At 42.0% G+C, this 16,616-nt stretch overlaps 1 protein-coding gene across 3 annotated transcripts in view; it reads right to left on the bottom strand.

The window, feature by feature from the left end:
• Positions 1-5,731, bottom strand: part of LOC126183339 (polyhomeotic-proximal chromatin protein) — a 297,294-nt gene extending 291,563 nt beyond the window's left edge. For all 3 annotated transcript variants that reach the window (XM_049925210.1, XM_049925209.1, XM_049925206.1), the window contains exon 1: positions 5,404-5,731. The gene's annotated coding sequence lies outside the window, so the exon portion shown is untranslated. The remainder of the gene's footprint in view (positions 1-5,403) is intronic.
• Between the last annotated feature and the right edge of the window lie 10,885 nt (positions 5,732-16,616).

Raw genomic sequence — 16,616 nt, 5'->3', positions numbered from 1 at the left:
AAAAATACAGCTGTCGATAATGTATTTTCACTTTCATAGCTGTCTCTGTGCAGTTGCACAAAATGACGAATGTTCAGATGTGTGTGAATTCCTAAGGGACCAAACTGCTGAGGTCATAGGTCCCTAGACTTACACACTACTTAAACCAACTTATGCTAAGAACAACACGCACATCCATCTCCGATGGAGGATTCGAACCTCCGGCGGGAGGGGCCGCGCAATCCGTGACATGGCGCCTTAAACCGCGCGGCCACTCCGCCCGGCTACAAAATGACACAGGATTTTACAATATCTACAGAATAATCAGGCACCAAGTTCGAAGATTTTAGAAGAATTCTCCGTTTGCTGCTCAGTATTCCTTCGAGCTCTGGAAAGATAGATACTGAACATTATCTTGGCAACTCTCGACGTATTTGCTCCATATGGTCGAAGAAGGTGTCTGTGCAGTCCAAAAGCCTCCTTCCCCACGAAAACATGTGGGATCTTGGGGCAACCTTCAGTCGCCCATGTTGTTCGCTGAATGTTGAAAAACACATTCGTAAGTACTGGAAGAATTTCTCGGGATGATACGGTGCTCTTGATATAGGAACGCGCAGAGTTAGAATCTTTCCAAACGACGATAAACTTAACCCCGCCACCCTAGTATTTGTTCAACAGTGTACGAAATAATATTTCCCATGTATGTGCGAGTAAGTGTCGTAAAATATCGTACTTAAAACCATTGACTGGTTGAGCTTGTACGAATCATCGACAGCAAATGTTGACAGTACGTCACAGCAAATGTTGACAGTACATCACAGGTTGCTCTTTAGCAGCTTGGCATCTGGGCGGGGCCCCGCATGCTACAACTTAGTCTTGCAATAAATTGCACTAGCTTTCGGCCGTGACTATAAAGGTATTCTGTGTCCATTTTCTTCACTTCTGCTCTCTCAGTCTTCTTCCGCCAGAACAATTTAAGAATTCACCATACGAAACCCCGATGGAAACACTAAGATACTGATTTGGAGCGCATTTGTTGTAGCTTTCAAAACCATTATATTTGCGTAATATTCTGCACAGGCAGAAGAGAATATGAAAACTTAGTCTGTGTTGCATTTTTATAGTGAGTTAGTCATTCATTCGAAAAGTTTCTTACGCTAGTTGTGAACTTATTATCCTACATGCACATAAGCGCATTTTTTCAATTTTTGGTATGTACCAGATGGGTTCTACGAAGTATTCTGGTTCATGCAGGTATATAATTTCATAACCAACCTACTCATATGTTTTGAATATGGAATTGAGTGTAGGGATGAGCAGGGCATCAGATAATACCCTAAGAGTGTGTGAAATAAAACAAGATGAAAACGAGCGCAGATTCCAGAATAAAAACCGACATCTACTAGGATCACTAGTGGTCTCTCTCTCTCTCTCTCTCTCTCTCTCTCTCTCCCCACCCCCTCTCCCCCTCTGTGCCTCTCCCCTAAGTGCGTGTGTGAACTGTAAATATATTTAATTCATGTGATATCCGACCAGTTTTGTGCGAGATATTTTCACTCATTCATCGATTAAACTCTTTGACTGATGTAAATGTTCCAACTGCACCATTTACCGTCACAGGCGAAAACCGCCTTTCCATCATACCATCTGAATAACGCCTTGGTAAGGGGAAGAATCGTGGCATATCCTCTAAGTGGTGCATTATTTTTCTTTAACATATTTTTTCCGTAACTCCCCACGACGTAACAAGTTGGCAGGGTGAAAAAACCCGCAATTTAGCCAAGATGCACATATTTGGAAGAAAATTATTAAATCAAGCAAACGTGTTGGGTAACTATGATTTTTAAAAACACGCACAGATGATAACAGTAAAATACACAAGGATGGCCATGTTGATACTGCTATGATGGTGATGGTGGTGGTGGTGGTGGTGGTGGTGGTGGTGGTGGTGGTGGTGGTGGTGGTGTGTATGAGCGATCATGTTCAGGATAGATATGAAAAGATGATTATTTATTTTCATTTATTTTATTATCCATCTTTAGGCAATAAAAATGCAATTGATGTCGTCATTGCTATAATATGACCATGAAATAATCTCAATAGGTAATTGAGAGTAACTCCTTTCGGAGGAGGAGAGAGAGTGGAGTTACACACTGAGGTGAGACCAGGTTGGGACACGATTATCTAAGGCTGATAAGGAAGAAGAGATGATGAGTAAGACACAGGGTCGAATGCGAAATGGAGTGGGACGGAGGGAAGGGGATGTTTGGATGTAGTGACGCGTCGGGTTACCTGCTGATGGAAATGATATATTTTTACCTGTTTCATCTAAGATTTCGGTAAACCGGATTTATTTATCAAAGTACATAGCGTTAGTACCGATGTAAAGCTGTTGATAACCCAATTCATCTTCAGGTGAAAGAAGCTGTAAGTGACAGAAAATAATCACTGGACCTGAGGATTCATAATCTGACAAGTGTACCGGGTTGCCGTGTCACATTATTAAATCAGTTAAAGTACTAACCGAATTATCAAACACCTATTGTACTGACAGTCAATAACATAACACGATAATACTAAACAAAATTTTAATGTTTTATGCGATCAATCAGGTGATTAACTTAATGTGGATAGAACGACTGGTGCCTGATCAACTTTTTCCTACCATTATGATTCATTACAATGCGTTTCATACCATCTTCTACAGCATAAGATGATATACACGTTCATTTTCTCTGCAGCCTTCGGTTTTCACATTCATGGCGTACATCATTATAGAACGAGCACGTGGTCGGATAAGTAGAGAAGAGGTAGGAAATTGGCCATGACCATCTGGATTGCCGTAACCTTGCGAATGCGATGACACCTTGCCTGAAACGAGGGAGAGAGGGGGGGGGAGAGGGGAGAGAGGGGGGAGGGGAGAGAGAGGGGAGGGGAGAGAGAGGGAAGGAGGGGAAGGGAGGGGAAGAGAGGGGGGAAATGTCCCTAAGACTATGTATGTGCAGGTATTTTCTGGAGACTTTTTTAAAGATTGTGCAATTGACTTTTCCTACCAAAAAAAAAAAAAAAAATCTGAACAAGATGGACAACAGGATGAATTTATACATTATATCAAGATGAAGCCTAAGGCTCCAAAAAGAACTTTTTGTGAATCATACGAAAATTAGTGATTGCGTACTAATTACGAAGTAACCATTTCCTTCACTATGAATTTCAAATATCTTCACTGTTTCCCTGCAATATCTTGTGGCCACCTTCGACTTTCCAACATATACATACGAGACTACTTTATGTGCTTTCCTTGCTCTCAAATTTTTGTGATACTTCTTTACTGTAGTTTGTCTGAGAAGGTTGTAATGTTTTTAATTTAAGACATTTCGGCTTTAAAAATAGATTATTATTATTATTATTATTATTATTATTCAGATAATGCACACAGTGAACTATATGTCACGTTTTGAGACAGGCAGCGTAACAGAGAGTAATTCAGTCACTCAACACAGACTATTTTTAAACAATAGTATTTCTGGGACTTGTCTGAGCACTGATAATCATGGCGTTCTGATCAAGAAGAAGGTTTTAAGAAATTATTGGCACTGCAAATGATTCTTTCTTCAATGTCGAGAGAAATAAACTGATATGTAGGTTGCTTCTAAATAAACTTCGTGGCATTGTTTTGTTTTTTCCTACAAAAAACCTGAACAAGGTGGACAACAGGTGTTGGAAAATTAAATTTGCTGAGTAAAACTATAATCCTAAACTGTCGTTGGTAATATGCACCAACAATTTAATGTGGTACTATGCATACCGACGCCGTTGTTTAATAGGATGAAGATCTTCAGGAGATAGGCAATTCCTGGTAAGTGCATACGTAATTTTGAATGTTTGTTTCTGTGGCATGTTTCCGGGCACTGATTCCTCCTCCCTCAGACACCCTCAAGGTTTATAACAATTTAGAAACACCCCTTCGTTTGCCCCCTTCTCTTTCATTAATGTCTTAATGAACAATTTTCTGAGGGGGGGGGGGGGGGAGGGGGTGAGCATCCAGTAGAATGTTCTTCTAAGCATTTTAACTCATCGCTGTAACGACGTTTTTGAACTTGCTTGTAAATAACCGATAAAGGTGCACAAAAATTATGCCCATTATTACAGTACTAAAGTACACATTCCTCAAAAGTTGGCACAAAAAGGGATAATTAGCAATGTGACAAAACTGTGCCAGCACTTGTCTAGTGGTGTAACGGACCAACAGCAAATATAATTTTAAAAGCAAACAGGGACGTTTCTTCACATCTACAGCCCTGTGTGTAACCAAGTACTTTACTTCTAATGTTCTGGTCTTATCCGTTAAACTAACAAATCGAAAATTATCGATGAAGGAATGAATGCAAGACAAAGCTGACGGAAAAAAACCTGTAATGATGGCAAATGTAAAGTACATAGTTTGTTTAAGCCTGTAATAGCTGTTAATTGACAGATATCAGAACTGGCGACATACAGTATTCTTACGGCGTAAATATACTTATTTTATTGCTAGTTCGAATATTTGTAAAGCATACTTCTTGTGTTGTACTCAAATCTACGTAGCAATAAACCTGTCCTTTTGCTGCACGTCCATGAGGTGTTGATATCAAGGTGGTGACATACATGTCATTATGGCAGTCAGTCTGATCCTTTTTAACGGAGCTTAAAATATATTTCTATCAATCCTGTAACGTCCTATTATTTTCTCCGTAAAATGTCAACCGTAATTAATCCTCTGAATGTCTTTTTGTAATCATATATTAAACTTATTTTGCTGATTTCAGTCTCCTTTAAGTAAACGTATCATTCATAGCACATACTTCGTGATTTTAATACATTTGGTGAGGTGCAGACATGAGAAGTTATGATTCTTTCATCAGTTTTATTCCACGCTTACAGATTTATGCCAAGAATTTCATGTCACTCAATCCGCCAGTTATGAATATTGTTTCATAACTACAGTCAACTCTACTACGTACGAATTTTAGTTACGACTAAAACTAAGTGAAATCTTTATAGTCCTAATTATATTGTATTTCCTTAAGTCTGTCTAGCGTATGTGGTACGACTTAAATGACACAAAATATCACTGTTTCCACTGCGCCCCAGTAAAAAGATTAGCCTTCCCTTTCAGGCCCAGCTGACTGTTCTTATACTGTAATTACCTTCCTGCCATGAGCCATCATCTCAGTATCTGCTTTCCACTATAGATTTACAGTAGCTGAACAAAGCAATTAGTCCACGATTCTATGTTTTAATATGAAGATCGCTATTCCACAGTTCTGTACATAGTTATATGGATGTTTTAAAATGTATACTGTCAACACCATCACCAATTTTAAAGCTACTGGAACCATCACCAGAGTCGCCCATGGCTGTTAGACATACGTACAAGCTTACCTCTGCTACTGGGATTTTTGTGCTTGGCGATATACCTTCATCGTCACCGTATTTCGTAGTTAAAAGTCCGAATATTCACCTGTGCAACACTGTCCTTGTTCTAGTTTTTCATCGGATCAACATAAAAATAGAAGTTTGCAGAATTGTGTCTATCTGACATCAATATACGAAAGATCAGTCATTTCCATATATTTTGCAATACATGCAATGAATTTAGACCATTTACGTGGCCATTTCAGAAGTATTATCTGCAAAGAACTAAATTTTTTTCTACATATTATCTGTATCGCACTCTTCACGGCAAACGAAAGTATGAAGCTACAAAGTACCTCTACTGCACGTGTCGTGGCGCCACTTTACAGACAATTCCACGGCGTCGGACAACAGAGGCCCCTAGTGGCAGAGCTATAAACTGTGCAACGTATTCTCTCGAATAAAGCAGTTCTTTGTAATTGCCCATAACAGGAGCAGGTAATGAATTAGACGGCGCTGCTCACTCAAGGAAAAAACGGTGAACAGACGCTATTCTGATTCTTTATGTTGGGGCAGAGGACGATGAAAACGCTTGGGATGAGTGAAATATATCCGTAACCCATTGTTGTTGTTTTATGCAACATTTTATGTTCGCATATCTTGGTGGCTGCAGCTGTGTGATTATAAACATAAAGCAATCACTTTCTATCCATAAATATTTGATTTCTATTTGTTCTTTATTATTATTATTATTATTATTATTATTCGGCCTATCACAATATTTTGTAGCAGGGTGACCAGACATCTCGTATTTTGCGGGATCGTCCCTTATTCAAGTGTCCCGCACGGACACATATTGTCCCGTTTTTCTTTAACCCGTCACGTATGTTTTGAAATAGCGTGTTTTTAAGTAACGTGTGGCATAACCAAATGAATGGTAGATGTGGTCATGCCCAAAGAATAAAGAAAGTACACTCTTTGATTAAACCAAAGTGAACGAGGTTATCATTGGCAACTCCTTTACAACTAAAGATAACCAACCGCTGCAAGAATCTGCAGCTCGTTACTACGTGTGTGCTAGCTCAGCCTTGCACTAATGATAATATAGAAAGAGTGTTCTTGATCACGAATGATTTATGATGAAGAGAAGAGGTTTAGTGTCGCGGCCGGTAAGCAAATAGTTATAAATAAGATTCATTTTCAGGATTCTTCATGTGCTGATTTCAACAAAATTCCGTTTGAAAATATTAGATTCCTGAATACATACATTCTTCAGTAAAATACAACAAAAAAACATTTTTCAGAAACAACCCACGGCAAAACTTTCAGGCCAGCTGAGAATGAAACCTACGTAAATAATAATCATTTTCTACCCTATTTAAAGACATCGCTTTATTAAAGTGATATATTGTGTTTGCGTGAGATCACAAAAAATAAAATATTTACTCGATTAGTAATGCAAAGTAATTTGATAGCTTTTTAGTGCGAATTTTACGAAAATGGCCCGATGATATATGTAGTTGTAGCATAAACCCGGTAGTTTAACACAAATCTACTATATAGATATAGTATTAACAAAAGTTTCCACAAAATGTTGATTCATTTCAACATCTAATCTGGGTCCCATATTTTGATTTTGCAGATCTGGTCACCCTATTTTATAGGCCTACATTTGCGTGTAGTACTTCAGAACTGATACAGCAACGAATCGATGAGAAAAGAACAATGACCAGCCACATTACAGTGAAATAACAATTTATTTAACTACAGATCTTCTCTGGATCGTGATGACATATGCTACAGAAATATTTGCATCTTCCACAGTACAGCTGGAAGTAAACACGCTTAGACCATCCGGAACACGAATGACACTACGACAAAGATACAACGTTTTCGCAAAGTGTAAATGGTTGCTCATATTTTGCATGTTATTGACAGAACATATCACCGAGCAGATTACTTTAAAGTTTGTTTCAGTCAAATACTCACGTCAAGTGCTTGAGGCTGCACCGATTTCGACTGATTAGTCGTTATCGATAGCCCTACAAAAAAGTAAGAAATAGTAAACAAGAAGAAGTACGCTGATAGCACATTGGTACTCGATAAACACGTTACCAAAATATTTAAAACTTAAAAGTGACACCATGAAATATACTTCTTGCGGCAGTACGTCCTACAAAAGTCAAGATTTCCGTGAGGCTCCTATTGGGTACTTGAATTAAATCTCCCTGTTTTTTGGACAGCAAACACAAGTTTACTTAAATACACTCCTGGAAATTGAAATAAGAACACCGTGAATTCATTGTCCCAGGAAGGGGAAACTTTATTGACACATTCCTGGGGTCAGATACATCACATGATCACACTGACAGAACCACAGGCACATAGACACAGGCAACAGAGCATGCACAATGTCGGCACTAGTACAGTGTATATCCACCTTTCGCAGCAATGCAGGCTGCTATTCTCCCATGGAGACGATCGTAGAGATGCTGGATGTAGTCCTGTGGAACGGCTTGCCATGCCATTTCCACCTGGCGCCTCAGTTGGACCAGCGTTCGTGCTGGACGTGCAGACCGCGTGAGACGACGCTTCATCCAGTCCCAAACATGCTCAATGGGGGACAGATCCGGAGATCTTGCTGGCCAGGGTAGTTGACTTACACCTTCTAGAGCACGTTGGGTGGCACGGGATACATGCGGACGTGCATTGTCCTGTTGGAACAGCAAGTTCCCTTGCCGGTCTAGGAATGGTAGAACGATGGGTTCGATGACGGTTTGGATGTACCGTGCACTATTCAGTGTCCCCTCGACGATCACCAGTGGTGTACGGCCAGTGTAGGAGATCGCTCCCCACACCATGACGCCGGGTGTTGCCCCTGTGTGCCTCGGTCGTATGCAGTCCTGATTGTGGCTCTCACCTGCACGGCGCCAAACACGCATACGACCATCATTGGCACCAAGGCAGAAGCGACTCTCATCGCTGAAGACGACACGTCTCCATTCGTCCCTCCATTCACGCCTGTCGCGACACCACTGGAGGCGGGCTGCACGATGTTGGGGCGTGAGCGGAAGACGGCCTAACGGTGTGCGGGACCGTAGCCCAGCTTCATGGAGACGGTTGCGAATGGTCCTCGCCGATACCCCAGGAGCAACAGTGTCCCTAATTTGCTGGGAAGTGGCGGTGCGGTCCCCTACGGCACTGCGTAGGATCCTACGGTCTTGGCGTGCATCCGTGCGTCGCTGCGGTCCGGTCCCAGGTCGACGGGCACGTGCACCTTCCGCCGACCACTGGCGACAACATCGATGTACTGTGGAGACCTCACGCCCCACGTGTTGAGCAATTCGACGGTACGTCCACCCGGCCTCCCGCATGCCCACTATACGCCCTCGCTCAAAGTCCGTCAACTGCACATACGGTTCACGTCCACGCTGTCGCGGCATGCTACCAGTGTTAAAGACTGCGATGGAGCTCCGTATGCCACGGCAAACTGGCTGACACTGACGGCGGCGGTGCACAAATGCTGCGCAGCTAGCGCCATTCGACGGCCAACACCGCGGTTCCTGGTGTGTCCGCTGTGCCGTGCGTGTGATCATTGCTTGTACAGCCCTCTCGCAGTGTCCGGAGCAAGTATGGTGGGTCTGACACACCGGTGTCAATGTGTTCTTTTTTCCATTTCCAGGAGTGTAGAATGATGTAAGATAATTTATTGAAAGTAAAGTGTTTCGGTAGTAACCATCTTTTCCAAATTTTCGAGTAACGAGTGGGTACCGCTACAAAAGAAAAAAATGAGATTCTCTTGAAAGGCTCCAGTCACGGATCCAATTTTCGGAAAGGTGTTATTCGGAAGGGTCATGCTGCATGAGCCGAGATCGGAAGGGGGCGATGTGAGGTGAATACGGCGGATGGTGTAAGACATACATCCCATCGAAGTCCATTCAAGATTTCCTTCACCCAGTTTGCATCACGTCGTTTGGCACTATCATGAAGCGGAATGACATTGTCATGTCTCTTAGCATATTGCGGACATTTGTCCAGAGCTTAATTTCGGCCGGAACGCGTTCCGGCACATCCCAGAGACCTTTATTTTTTTTTTTTTACCTTTAACAGTTCAGCACCGGAGATTTGAAATAGTACACGTGTGTTAAATCACAACGTGACTATAATCTGCCGCTTGCTCCAGCACAAGTGAACGTGACAATGGGTCGCCAACGTTATGTGAAGAGCAGGAGGTACTGTGTGTGTGTGTGTGTGTGTGTGTGTGTGTGGCCGGTGGGGAGGGGGGTGGGGGAAGTGGTAGAAGGGGGCGCGTTCCGGCACCTAAAAGTTTAGAAATTAAGCACTGCATTTGTCTTTAAGTGCACGATTCAAACTGAGTAATTGCGCTTCGTAGTGTTCAGCGCTGGCAGCAGCTCACGGTACATCACACCGACCAGGAGGAATTTTGTCATACACCTCAAAACCGTTGATTGTGAATCGTCGAAACCAATTTCTGCACGTTGTTTTGGAGAGAGCACGTTCTCCATACGCTTCCACTAGCACACGATGATTTTTCGCATCATATTTCTTGAGATTAAAGCAAATGAGTAACACTTCCCGCAAAATGCTGTTTTGTCAGGTACAAAACCCAGCACTGCTTCCACTCCACTGGAAAGTCACGTACAGATCTGAAAGCCTGATGTTTCTACTATTAAATAGGTCTCGCGTCGCTGCTCACTATGTTGCACTAGTGCAACTACTGCGCCACTTCAACAGCTATAATATTAATTTGAGCTCCCAATACTAGAGGACTGAAATAAATTTTATTGCAAGTAGGTTCTCATTATAGTGCAATTTTCGTATAGAGTTGTTCTACGAGTTTTATTTGTTTCTCTTGGCCATATTGAAGATATTTCATCAAAATTTTGCTGTCACGATGTAACTTATGCCCCATTTTAGAGCTGACATAAAGCCAGGAATCACTAATGACGAAATTTTTATATTCCAGTAGATACGACTGAGTGCTGTTTTTATCTCCGAATTCCGTTCATCTGCTAGTTGTAAGGCGGACGCTTGGTTTCTGGTGGCAAAGGTCTTGTCCTCAGCAATGGTAGTAGGGATAAAATTATTGTTTTTGTTTGTCATAGCTAACTGAAAATACCGGGTGAGGTGGAGAGTGGCAAGACACTGGATTTACATTCCCGAGGTCGGCGGCTCTTCGACCAATTACATTTGTTTTTTTGGTGATTTACCTAAATCACTTAAGATAAATGTCGGGATGATACCTTTAAATAGGGCCCGGCTGATTTCCTTTCCTATCCTTTCAAAGTCCGAACCTGTGCTCCGTCTCTGATGACCTTGTCGTCTAAGCGACGTCATACCCTGTTTTAAGTGGACACGGAAATGGAGATGATTTACACTGATAAGTGAAGACATGATGCCGCTCACCGCGAGAATCAGTGCTGGTGGCGTTACAGGCATGTAACGCGGTAACGAAAGTACACTACTGGCCATTAAGATTGCTACACCAAGAAGAAATGCAGATGATAAACGGGTAATCATTGTACAAATATATTATACTAGAACTGACATGTGATTACATTTTCACGCAAATTTGGGTGCATAGATCCTGAGAAATCAGTACCCAGAACAACCACCTCTGGCCGTAATAACGGCCTTGGTACGCCTGGGCATTGAGTCAAACAGAGCTTGGATGGCGTGTGCAGATACAGATGCCCATGCAGCTTCAACACGATACCACAGTTCATCAAAAGTAGTGACTGGCGTATTGTGACGAGCCAGTTGCTCGGCCACCATTGACCAGACGTTTTCAATTTGTGAGAGATCTGGAGAATGTGCTGGCCAAGGCAGCAATCGAACGTTTTCTGTATCCAGAAAGGCCCGTACAGGACCTGCAAAATTGCGGTCGTGCATTATCCTGCTGAAATGTAGGGTTTCGTAGGGATCGAATGAAGGGTAGAGCCACGGGCCGTAACACATCTGAAATGCAACGTCCGCTGTTCAAAGTGCCGTCAGTGCGAACAAGAGGTGACCGATACGTGTAACCAATGGCACCCCATTCCATCACGCCGGGTGATACGCCAGTATGGCGATGACGAATACACGCTTCCAATGTGCGTTCACCGCGATGTCGCCAAACACAGATGCGGCCATCATGGTGCTGTAAACAGAACCTGGACTCATCCGAAAAAATGACGTTTTGCCATTCGTGCACCCAGTTTCGCCGTTGAGTACACCATCGCAGGCTCTCCTGTCTGTGATGCAGCAACAAGGGTAACCGCAGCCATGGTCTCCGAGCTGATAGTCCATGCTGCTGCAAAAGTCGTCGACCTGTTCGTGCAGATGGTTGTTGTCTTGCAAACGTCCCCATCTGTTTACTCAGGGATGAGACGTGACTGCACGATCCGTTACAGCCATGCGGATAAGATGCCTGTAATCTCGACTGCTAGTGAAACGAGGCCGTTGGGACCCAGCACGGCGTTCCGTATTACCCTCCTGAACCCACCGATTCCATATTCTGCTAACAATCATTGGATCTCGACCAACGCAAGCAGAAATGTCGCGATACGATAAACCGCAATCGCGATAGGCTACAATCCGACCTTTATCAAAGTCGGAAACATGATGGTACGCATTTCTCCTCCTTACACGAGGCATCACAACAACGTTTCACCAGGCAACGCCGGTCAACTGCTGTTTGTGTATGAGAAATCGGCTGGAAACTTTCTTCATGTCAGCACGTTGTGGGTGTCGCCACCGGCGCCAACCTTGTGTGAATGCTCTGAAAAGCTAATCATTTGCATATCACAGCATTTTCTTCCTGTCGGTTAAATTTCGCGTCTGTAGCACGTCATCTTCGTGGTGTAGCAATTTTAATGGCCAGTAGTGTATATATATAAGCAGAACAGACACAAATGGGGATCATTATAGCAGCAAGTGCGGATAAATCGAGTGGCAGGAACTCTTACAAAGGCTAGGCGAGCGGCGAAGCTGGTCAGCTGTTGGTGTCCGACTGTGGCTGTAATCCCGAGTAGGCGGCAAGCAGGATTTGCGACGTTCTACATAACGCAAGTTTTTTGGAGTACACATTGTCGAACACGGACTCGACAGCAGACGACCCGTATGTGTCGTCATGTTGACCCAACAATACGATTGCAGTGGGAACAGAATCGGCGAGATTAGACGGTAGGCCAGTGGATCGTGTCGCCTGGTTTCGCGTTTCTTTGTTACGCCAAGTCGATTGTCGTCATCCACGCGAACGGCTGCTCGAAGCGTGTCCTGTGCAACAGACGCAGGCCAGTGGGGCAGCATTATGCTACGAGGCTTCCGTAGGGCCTGTGGTGGCACCGTGACGGCTGTGGACTTGGGACTTCTGATATTTTTAAAACGTCAGGAATTCGATATCTCGATATTTAGAAAAGATATTATTATCGGCCCACGATATATCGAAAAAAGTATCACTATATAGACGGAAACAATAATGACGTACTGGCCTTTAAAAATATCGGCTGCACATTGTAAATGTACTGCTGGTTTTAGAGCTGTATATTTAAGAATTGATTTTTTATTAGATATTCTGTACATCAACAAGCTAGCAGCTTGCTTAGTTTTAGAGCTGTATATTTAAGAATTTATTTATTATTAGATAGTCTTTACATCAAAAAGCTAGCAGCTTGCTTATCTACCTTAGAGCAAGAATTGAAAAGAAAACTGTGCACTTTCACGCTTGGCAATAACCACTTTGTTAATAATGGTATCTGCATGTAAGGGCCGCAATAAAAGATGTCCGGTGGGTCCATCGTTCGGTTTTGTCACAAATGGGATTTGTCCGTGACACTTCCTATCGACTTCCCCCTTTTTTCATTTCTACAAAAGCCAGCAACCCAGCAGTTGTAGTGTCAAAATTTCGTGGTGAAGTTAAACATTGCAGTTTCTGTTGGTAGCGCCGGGCTCGGATTACGTCAGAATTTCCCTGCACACCTCTCCGCCCACTGCTAAGACCAATCTTGTCATTTAGATTTGTGTTCATCAGTTTCAGCAACTGTTTTTGAAGAATGCTGATGTGAAGAAATAGCACACTACTTGCGTTTTTTTTTTTTTTTTTTTTTTTTTTTTTTTTTTTTTTTTTTTTTTTTTTTTTTTACAACTGGAGTGCTATTTATTCACATCGGAAATCTTGTTATTCCATTCACACCTCTCCCCGTGCTTGGGTAACTCAGTTGGTAGAGCGCTTGTCCGCGAAAGGCAAAGGTCCCGAGTTCGAGTCTCGGTCCGGCACACAGTTTTAATCTGCCAGGAAGCTTCAATATCCCGTATTTGTATTATCTTGTATGGGTCCCACACACATGAACAATATTCATGGACGGTTTGCAAAGTGTTTTATAAGCCATCTCCTTTGTAGACTGATTGCATTTTCCCAGAATCTTATCAATCTGTCCTTGTTTGCGAGTGAGCATTCGACCACGTATCTCCACAAATTTTTACACTCAGGTATTTGTGTGAGTTGACTGATTGCAATTGAAGGGCTATCATGCTAAAGAGACCAAGCGCCAGTTTTGCATCAGTTGTGTTTTCTACTTCGTTAAGTGGCATGTAAATAAGGCTTTTACGTACTAAAAGGGCTACCTGCAATGATGGCTGTTGTAGGTGCCGAGAACGCCAGATGATGGCATTAGAAGTAACTCCTATGACTTTCTCATGCTAAATGGGGTAAGTGCAGAATGCGATGTTGGTTATACTCGACATAGGGATATACACTTCTGTTCGCTCCTTCCGTTTTGTAGCCTGCCTCTTGTCTCTCTTCATTGCCAGTACAATGGGTACTGAAAACAGTATGAATCATTCGGCTAAGAGCAGCAACAGAAGACATGGTGAAAGATGAAAGGAAGTTATTCTGTGAACTTTCAGCAAACAGGTGATATGTTCATTAACGCAGTTAACGGTAATATAAGTAGTGCCTCATGGAGTAAAATCACCACATCTGGGGTAATTCAGATAAAAAAGACATTTGGTGAAATAAGTGCATGGGAAATGATAATAGTGTCAAAAAATGATGACGAAGTGGAGGTTTCAAAACGATCACATTCAGTGAGGACACTGTTGCAAAAGTTTTACATTCAGTGAAGAAAAGAGACCTTTAATGTATGATGGAATACCTACCTGATGTACAGTGAACTGTTAGTTAGTTACGTGTTCCATTGATCAATAGCACGGAAAACCGTTATGATGTGGAATGTGTCAAATACACAAGAAATGCTCAAAGGAAACAAGTTTTTTTCTTTTTTCTTTTTTTTGTTTAAATTGTAGTGTTAGACCTAAATATTTCTATTATCTATCCCATTCCCTTAAATGGCACAAAATGCATATATTATATCTCCATATTTATTTTCCCAAATTCAAGAATTCATCTATGGTATAGAAGGAGTTGTCAAGGAGATATGATTTCAGTTTGTTTTTGAAACTATTACTGCTGTCTGTCAGACATTTCATTTCATCTGGTAATTTATCAAAACGTTTTATAGCAGCATATTTTACCCCTTTCTGTGCCAAAGATAGATTAAGTAAAGGATAGTGTAGGTCTTTCTTTTTTCTGGTATTGTAATCATGAATTTCGCTGTTGATTTTGAACTGGTCCATGTTATTGAGAAAAATTTTCATTACTGAGTAAATGTACTACGAAGCAGTTGTAAGAATTCCTAGCCTTTTAAACAGATGCCTACAAGATGTGCAACTATGAACTCCACACATTATTCTAACTACTTTCTTTTGAGCAGTGAATACCTTTTGCCTAAGTGTTGAGTTGCCCCAGAATATTATTCCGTATGACATCAGAGAATGGAAGTATGCAAAGTATGTTAGCTTACTAATTTCTACATCCTCAAAATTGGCAATTATTCTGATTGCAAAAGGTGCTGAACCTAGTCTCTTTAGGAGATCCAAAATATGAATTTTCCAATTAAGATTCTCATCTATATGTACACCCAAAAACTTAGTATGCTTTTCCCTGGCTGCTGACTTCTTCTGATTTGTTACGTTTTTTTGAAGGAATTATACTTTTTGCAGCAGAAAATTGGATGTACTGTGTTTTTACAAAGTTCAGCGCAAGCCCATTCGCAGAAAACCAATTAATAACTTTTTTCAAAGAGATCATTTGTATCATTTTCTATCGGACTGTGCCAAGACTAAACAGTAGAATGATTACTGGAGGTAGAAATACTACAAAACGGGCACGGTGGACTTATCCCATTTAGCATTTCAGTGCAAAGTTATTTACAATAATGAGTGTTTACATGTTATTTTTGGATCATTCCAAGTTATAACTTACTTTGCTTAAGTCAGTTCGTAAGTGTTAATATGGAGTTAGTTCTTGCCATTAGAATAAAGTTCATTCTGAATAACCTAGAGAGTACATTTTGTAATTAGCCTCTTTAGTGTGATAACCCTTTAGTTGTGACTCATTCATACTGTAGTCACAGGATACTACTTTTCTACGCGTTGTGAACCTCTGCCTCCAGAATAACCACCCCGCGGCAAGCGCCATGCGAGGTGCCTCAAGTGCCGGCCGCGGTGGTCTAGCGGTTCTGGCGCTGCAGTCCGGAACCGCGGGACTGCTACGGTCGCAGGTTCGAATCCTGCCTCGGGCATGGGTGTGTGTGATGTCCTTAGGTTAGTTAGGTTTAAGTAGTTCTAAGTTCTAGGGGACTTATGACCTAAGATGTTGAGTCCCATAGTGCTCAGAGCCATTTGAACCATTTTGAACCAGGTGCCTCAAGTGCATATATTTGTCATCTAAACGTCACTCATGGGAATATATACAGTAAAGTGTTGTGGGATGTTGCGCACGTAGCATTTCGCCGTGCACGCATACGACATTTACGGGAACTCCTTTAGTTCCCTAAAATGTAATTTCAGTCATCGACACGCATAGTTGTCCTAGGTAGAAACTTTTGGATTTCTAATTTGTGATTAGAAACAGTGTCTACAGTCCACAACCAATAGAAGGACGTACATTTAGCCTCCTGGCTCTTTGTGTCTGAGTTTGATCTGTAGCCAATCTCCAAACGACCTCTAATACTACGCCTTAGTGCCTTTCATAGACTGACCCACCAGCCGTATGTCTTTCCCAAACCACCAGTTACAATCATAATGGCAAATTTGCAGATTTATGACATGCACTGATAAGGCCTGTGGCTGGTATGTGGCACTTTTGTGCGGCACTAGTGTAGTAAGAATCAAGTAAC

This window comes from Schistocerca cancellata, chromosome 4 (assembly GCF_023864275.1).
Source record: "Schistocerca cancellata isolate TAMUIC-IGC-003103 chromosome 4, iqSchCanc2.1, whole genome shotgun sequence".
NCBI lineage: Eukaryota > Metazoa > Arthropoda > Insecta > Orthoptera > Acrididae > Schistocerca > Schistocerca cancellata.
Note: the sequence above shows the minus strand (reverse complement) of the source record. Positions and strands in the feature narration are given on the sequence as shown.